General features: G+C 46.5%; 1 long non-coding RNA gene across 1 annotated transcript; it reads right to left on the reverse strand.

The window, feature by feature from the left end:
- Positions 1-5: 5 nt before the first annotated feature.
- On the reverse strand, positions 6-8,275 carry LOC102015331. Its single transcript, XR_261246.1, has 4 exons — positions 8,214-8,275; positions 7,026-7,091; positions 3,429-3,709; positions 6-82 (listed from the first exon to the last, which is right to left on the reverse strand). It is a non-coding gene; the product is annotated as an uncharacterized LOC102015331 (long non-coding RNA).

Consider the following 8,275-nt stretch of genomic DNA (forward strand, 5'->3'; position numbering starts at 1 on the left):
AGATGAGACTCGGTCCGAAATGCAGACGGCTACTCCGCAGCTAATTTCAAAGAACCCCATGTACTTTTTCCCCAGGAAAACTCTAAGGATACAAAAGGCAGTCTTTAAACATCTGATTCCTTCTATACCTTGACCCCAAGGAGACACTATTGGATTTGGACTAAGAGGAACAGTTGGGCCAATTCAAGGGTGTTTGTGTGTTTGAGGGAGAAAGTAGGAGGTGCTGTGGCCACTGGGAATATCTCTGTGGGGCTGGACCATGAGGATGTACAGTCTGTGGCATCTGCCAGGACAGCGACATAGTTCTTTTGATTCTTGTTATGTTTCCTTTGCAAGTCAGCTGGGCCTCTCTTCTGCTTCATCCTTACCCCAGGATCCAGGCCGTGGGAAGAGCTTGTGCTGGGCCTTGCTGACTGCTACCATAGAGGGAAAGAGTGATAAATTGCGCACTTGGCTTTGAAGCTTTTGTCCCGAAATAACACACAGCACTCTTGCTAGTTGAATAGCATCCCTCAAAAATCCATGTCCACTTAGAACCTCCTGATGTGATTTTATTTAGAAATAGGGTCTTTGTGGGTATAATTAGTTAAGGGTCTCAGGACAATATCAACCCAAATCTAGGTTGGACCCGAAATCCAGTGATTGGTGTCCTTACATGAAAAGAGCAAGACATGGTAACAGAAAAGACCAAGTGCAGACAAAGGCAGAGACTGGAGGGCTGAGCTCACATTGAAGAGCACCAGGGTTTCCAGGACTCAGCAGAAGCCAGGAAGAAGCCAAGATTCTTCTCCAGCCTTCAGAGAAGGTCCTGTTGACACCTTGATTTCAGACTTCCAGACTCCACAGCTGTGACAAAATAAACTCTTGGTTTCAGCAACACTAGGAAACTAACACACTGGCAAAAGTAAATCCCATTGCCACACCCAGTTTCCATGGGATCCTCGCGGGACTGCGTGGTATTTCTCAACCTCACCCTCCATCTGTCCATCCTCTGCTCTGGGCCTCCAAAACTAAACTTCAAGAGACGCAGGAGCAGACTCCCTTTCTCCTTGGCTTTTGGTTGAAATTTGCCAATAGAGGGAGCTGGGTAGGGGTAGAGAGGGCAGTCAGAGTCTCTCCCTTGCCTTCTTCCTTTCTCATGAGGGCAGTGACACTGAAGACCCCAGCTGCTGCCAGGCAGCCCCTCCTGCAATTTCTCATTTTTCCAGGGTTCTGGTAACTACTTCTTCCCCACACACTTGCAGACCTAGGGTGCAAAGCTGTTTCCAGGTAGGGTGCTTCACCACTCCTTGTTGGTTTCCTCCAGCCTCACCAATAGTCATTTTATTAATCTCCCCTCTGGTATGTTGCTGGAGCATGCCGTCTGCCTTCTGCTGGGACCCAGAGGACACACATGTGTAACTAGGTGGAGAGCTGTCGACGCCGGGTGGACAGGGACAACCTCGCTAAACTAAGAAGCATCAGCAGTGAAACAAGTGAGAAACACAGTGAGAACAAGAGATCACAGGGTGGCTTGGCTTCCACTCTGCCCTCTGCAGCAGAGGAGTGGGTGTGAGTGGTGAAGACTGAACCCCCAGCCCCACCACTGATTCGCTGTCAGGAAAATTGCAGTTTCTTCTCAGGAAGGATGAACAGCCACGTTTCTCTTATTGGGATACTGTAAGAATTAGAAGGGATAAATATGAAAGACACCTAACTGTGGTGGGCAGAATAATGTCCCTGTCTTACCTACTTTTCTCTCAATGCTGAGACAAAATACCTGATGCCCAAAATTAAGGAAGGAAAGATCTACTTAGCTGACAGTTTGTGGAGGTTTCAGTCCATACTCAGCTGGCGCCAAGGCAGAGTGGCACATGGCAGAGGGCGAAAGTTCACGGCAGTGGAAGATAGCAAAAGCAACAAGAGCAAATGGGAGAAGCGGTGGCAAGCAGCCTCTTTCCCTCCCTTCCACTCTATGCAAACTACCCGCCTCAGGGTAGGCGTAGCACCCACATCCGTATTTCCAACACTGGACCACCAATCAATCAAAAACTCTAAAAGCCCACCCCATGATTGCATGTGTCTTTGGGGTACACCCAGACACAAACCATAGCAGTCCCCCAAAGATATGCAAGCCTGAATCCTCAGAAATGTGACTATGTTACTTTGCATAGCAAAAAGATAGTGGGCTTATACTTATGATTATATATTTCACAATAGGGAAATTATCCTGGATTGCCAAGTTGGCCCTATCCAATCTCTTGAGCAATTAGAAGAAGAAACAGGTGGAACTGCTGGTCCTAAATATTACACCTATAATATAAGAGGGGAAACAGAGAAGATATGCCATTCTAAGAATTTAATGCGCTATTACAAAGTTCTAGATGTTCAGAAACTACACATGGGACCCAAAAGAAGCCACTCGATGGTAAAGGAGACCTTCAAATGGCAGCCAATGAGGGGCAGGGACCTCACCCTTCCACATATTGAGCTCAACCATTTGAACGACCTGGAAATGGATTCTTCCCTGGATTCTCCAAAAGCGATAGCAGCCTAGAAAACGCCTCGATTTCAGGCTTGTGAGACTCAAGCACAGACACCAACTGAGCCCACTGGATTTCTCACATACGGCCCTGTGGGCAATAGATGCACGCTGTTTCAAGCCCCTGAATTTATGGTAATTTGTTACAGCAGGGTCTTAATTACTTTTCTTGTGCTGGGACAAAAATACCCAACGCCCACAAGTCAGAAGAAGAAGGGCTTATTTTAGCTCACAGATTGTAGAGGTTTTAATCCATAGACATCTGGCTCCCAGGCAGGGTGGCACATGGCAGAGGGCATCACAGAGGAGAAACAGTCTGTAGCACAACAGGCAGAAGACAGCAAGCAGCAAGCCTCCCTCTCCCTTTTATCCTATTCAAGCCACAAGCCTTTTGGGTAGTACCCACACCCAGAGTGGGTCTTCTCACTGATCCATACCCAGAATTATCTGAACCGATCAGTGGATTAATTTAGTACCACGCAACTTTAACCCCAGTATCACACAACCTAGATCCAGCCATCTCTGAAAAGCTCCCCCCACAAGCACATGAGACTTTGGGGGGACACTTAGGTACAAGCCATAACAAGCAGAAAATAAATATACTCACAAAGTGAGTCTTGGTGCATAGTATACACTCAATATACATGTGCTATCTACCCCCAAATGAGAGACTTAGGCAGGACACGAAGGACCCTTCCCAGGAAGCAAAATGCTACACACTCTCAAAGAAATGCTCCTACTGCAATTTTACAGCCTCCCCGACCTGGATGCTGCCTTTTGCCAGTGTTTTCAAGTTACATGAATATGGATTCCACATACGTAGCCCCAGCAGCAACAACAGGAGGAGAAGCAAGAGACAGAAACCTTGTGCATATTCCTGGCAGAGGCAAAGTATCCTGTTACTTACCGGACACATGGAAGGAAGTTCACAGCATACTAGATTGCCACCAACATTTGCACTTGATTGAAGCACCAGTTAGGACGTTCTGGGGACCTTACTTCTGTTTCCTTAGCCCAAGTCTGTCTCTCCAACTCCGTGTCAGTATGTCCCAGGTACCTGGCTGTCCAAACCCAGCTCTTGCCCAGACAGCACTGCCCTTGTTGCTCCATAGCTTGATGGGATGACTGTGGCTCCTATTCTATCACAGCTGGGTTAGTTTGAGAAATAACACAGCCAGACACTGGGCTCTGAGAAAGATACACAAGAGAGGTCCGTGAGTGTTAAGCACCAGTAACACATGCAGAAGTGAAAGCAAATTAAGGGCTGCAGTCTAGGCACAGATGTGTTTACCTAGCTTGAATCAAAATCATTTCCATTTCTTCCAGTTAAGGTACCCCTTCAGGTAAGTCTCTAACCAGCATTTGCTAAGTCTTTTGATAACCCCTGTAACCTGGAACTGTATGACTATGAGCTCATTAAATTCACAAGGCAATGTGAGGAGTTAATTTCTTCTTTTTTAATCGTTTCTGCTTTATGAAACTGAAAACGAAAGCTCAGAAAGTTAAGTAACGTGTCCGAGGTTAACAGATAATAAGTAGCATGAGCTGTAACTCAAATGCGGCTGAAGTGACCCTGTATACTACAGACTACCCTGTGATTTCTCTTGATTGATTCACATACTGCTATGGTTGATATGTGTGTCAATTTGAGGAGCCTAGAAGCTTAACTAAGTAGCTCAACAGTTCTACATCCTGGGGTGAAAAGGACATGCCCTTACCGCTCCAGGATGTTGTTCATTGTGTCAACTTGAGAAGTTTAGAAGTTTAAGTGACTCAGCAGGGGACCAGGGTCCTTGCCTTGTAAACATCCTCAGCTTGTGGAAGAGGAGGGCATGGAGAAGGTGTGGGCGTGAGCTGACAGCCAATATACAATACAAGGAAGGAAAAGAGGCTTGCTTCCCCTCCCCCACTTTTTGCTCTTGCTGCTTTTGCTGTTTTCTGCCAGCTTGGCCCTGTGCCATGCCACCCTGCCTTGGAGCCAGCTGATTACGGACTGAAACCTCCACAAACTGTGAGCTAAATAAACCTTTCCTTTCTTAATTTTGGATGTCGGGTATTTTGTTGCAGCAATGAGAGAAAAGTAACCAAGACACACACACTCAGGTCTCCAAAGCCTCATATTAACCTTGGAGATTGTGATGGTCAATATGAGCTGTCAGTGTGCCTGGGTTAAAGGGTACCTCAATACTGATAAAGCATTCCAGAGGAGATTGGCATGTGACGGAGTGGAAATCATCCTAGCAGATGGGGTCCCAGATAGAAAAGAAGTGGAGGAAAGGTGAACCCCCTCTCCTATAATTAGGACACCTTTCTTCTCATAGGGCATTTTCCAAGGCCTTTGCATGCTGGAGCTGGCACCAGGGGTCCCCTGGATCCCAGATCTTCAGCCATCAAACCAATAGTTACACTACTGGCTTCCCTGGTTCTGGGGGTGTCAGATTTGGACAGCCACACTATCTGCTTCCCTGGAGCTCTGGCAGGCAGAGGGGCTCTTCAGGGTCCTCAGCCTCATAACTGCACAAGCCAGTTCCCCTAATAAGTCACTTCTCATGTGTCTGCCTCGATCTCTATTTAACTGTAGTAGGCCCTCTATATCTTTTGGCAACCATAGGTTTAACCAACCTCAGATTAAGAAACACTCAGTAAAAAACCGCCTATAGACTGAATATGCAATGACTTTTTCCCCGTTACAATTTACTGTATAACACATATAGTAACTACATACACAGTAGTTACATGGGTATTAGCTAAGATAATCTAGAGGTGATTTAAACTACATGAGAGGATATGACTAGGTTATATGCAAATACTCTATTATCTTATATAAGGAACTTGAGTAAGTGTAGATTTGGTATCTATGAAGGATTCTGGAACTAATCTTTCACATGAGTGTGGAAGTGTGTGTGTGTGTGTGTGTGTGTGTATGTAGATAGATTGATAGATGACAGATCTTGTCAGTTCTGTCTCTTTGTAGAAGGCTAATCCAGGCATATAAACGTACCACAGACAAATTTCATATTCTTTGAACTAATATGATGGAGGAGGAGACATACATATAGAAAGAAATATCTATTGACATATTTCCTTAGCAGCATGAACAACGTGTCACGGGAGAGGTAGTTGGACCCACAAAGTAGCAGAGAACTATGGGAAAGAAAGAAGGTAGGGCTGAACAAGGGGTTTTGGTGAAGGTGACATTGGATCTTGACCATGAAGGATGAGTGAGAACCTTCTGGGATGCAAGGGAGAAAACGTGAGGAGGAACACAGGAAGTAGAAGGAACAGCACAACCAAAGCACGGAAGCCCAAAAGCAGACTATTCCAGGCGTAGAGTAATTTGGGTTGCTGTGTAAGGTGCCTGGCCATGGAACAGAAGGATTAAGTTCTTTTTTAACAAGTGTTAAAAATATAATCTTTACTAGGGAAAAAAATCAGACACTAAGAAGACTAAGAAGAGAAAATACTCATGAGCTGTAACCAGCTCCTGGCTAATATAGGCTAAATATGGGTGTAATAATAACGCTAAGGACCTCTATTGTGTGAGGCGAGCTCAAGAGTTAATTCAGAAGTTCAGTTCATAGATATTTACAGAACACCTCTCTATAGTGGGTATTTTGCAGGACACTGATGGGAGATACAGTTCCTGGCCTTGAGAGGTTTATTTATACATTTATTCATTCACTCATCCATTCATTCTTTTAACAGGTATTTGTTGAGCATCTACTGTGTGGGATAATGGAGTCAGTACTTAGCAGAAAAACACAAACAGGTCATTTCAGTATGGTGACTGATATACACCAAATAAAACAAAAACACAGAAGTGCCACCTAACTTACAATGGATTTATCTTGGACTTTAGTTTCCTGTGGGATCCTGCAGAGACACGCATGGGGCCTCTCACAGCACAGAACTTGTCTAGTTAGGCACATACGGTCCTAAGGCAACTCTCAGGAGGGACATGAGACAGTGCTGCCTCTCTCGCCACTCCACCACTCACCAACATGGGGCCAGGGACATTTGTTGAATGACAAAATACAATAAGGATACAATTACATCTATCTGAGTTAGTTTCCTTTGTGGGACACAATACCTGACACTCCCAAGTCAATGGAGGGAAGGTTTACTATAGCTCAGTTTGTAGAGGTTTTAGTCCGAAGCTGGCTCCAAGGCAGCGTGGCAGGGCAGAAAGGCTTGGCATAGGAGAAAGAGCTCATGGCGCAGCAGACAGGAAGCAGCAGCCATCCAGGGAGGAGGAGGGATCCAAAGCATTCCAGACTGCGCCCACAGGGACCCACTTCTTCCTGCCAGGCTTCGCCTCTCAGCGTCACACCCAGCTGAAAACCCATCACTGGCCTAGTCTGGTCTGACCTGGTATCGCACAACCACGATTCAGTCACCCTCCCCACAGCCACCTATGAGTGTATGAGGCTTTGAGAGGACATCTAGATATAAGCCTTAACAGTATGTACACAAAAGTGTAGATAACATCATATGAATAACCTACTGTGAGGGAGGACGTGGACTTAGCATTGCAGAGAAGATCACAATAGATATTTTGCCAGGACAGAATCTAGGAGAAACAATTGATCATGAATTGAGAAGGGAGGCTGTGGGTGTTTCAATGGCCCTGGAGTCAGGCAGACTCCAAGCAGAACCGTAACTGCCCTCCCCTTCCACGGAAGAACCGTCTTACATACAGACAAGCTCATTTTCAAATAACTAAGTCTGAATAAACTAAAAAGATATCTCAGAAAGAAGCTATCAAACTACACAGGTTGCCATCAACTATCCCTCCCGGAATAGGCCTCCTCTTACTCCTGAGCCACCCCTTCACCCCACCCACGCGTCCCAACTACAGTCCCAGGAGCAGAGGCGCATCCAGGTGGCCCCTGATCGGCCTGACTTAGGCCTACTCCGTTTTCTGTACAAAAGGACACAAAGCCGAGGGTCTCAGTTATTCCCAGGGTAAAACAGCATCCCTGGATCTCTACCTCTGCAGGCTGCAGACAGTCCTATCCCCGCACTCTTCGGCATTGGGGGGCTGGTCGGTTCCAGGGACAGCTGACAGCCTTATTTAGCTAACCAGCTGCTCTGAGATACACAGTGTCCCCAGTGCTCAGAGCCTGCTGGGTGACGCTGTTGCATCCATGTAAGCAGCAGTTGGAGAACTGATCAGCTCCTCGGAGAGCCCGGGGTGTCAAGGCTGCCCTTGAAACCGCTAGCACCGCAGTTATTAACCATTGTTTTACTGAGCTGTCTACTAGATTACTATTCTTCTTGCTTTTTTTAATCACTTAAAAAATAATCAAGTTTCACTACAGCAACTTGCCTCGAGTCACATGAACAAACTTAGTACACGCCTCTGTTTGCCCAATTTAATGGAAAGTCTCGGCACACATTGCTTCAGTGTCCGAAAGCAGCAATTCCCTCTCCTGAATTTTATTCCTGTGGTAATAATGGGTGCTTGGGAGGAGATGCCCAGGGCAGAGGGTTTGGAGACATGGGATACCGTGGTGGGAAGTTGCTGCCCTTTCCAGCAGGGGAGAGAACCAACCAAGAGAACAGGCAGTATGCAGGCTCCACAGTCTGACGTTTGGACAGAGAGCGCACCATCGGGATGATGCCAAGGCAGCTCTACCCTTACGGGCGTTTGCTTTGGGGGACTGATGCGGCCCGTGTGATTCAGCGGTACCTTTAGGGGCCTCGTCCGTACTGCAGCTGGGGTCACGCCCTGAACCCATTTTTCAGGCACGA

Source organism: Chinchilla lanigera, unplaced genomic scaffold, assembly GCF_000276665.1.
Source record: "Chinchilla lanigera isolate Chin_1 unplaced genomic scaffold, ChiLan1.0 scaffold00026, whole genome shotgun sequence".
Classification (NCBI taxonomy): Eukaryota; Metazoa; Chordata; class Mammalia; order Rodentia; family Chinchillidae; genus Chinchilla; species Chinchilla lanigera.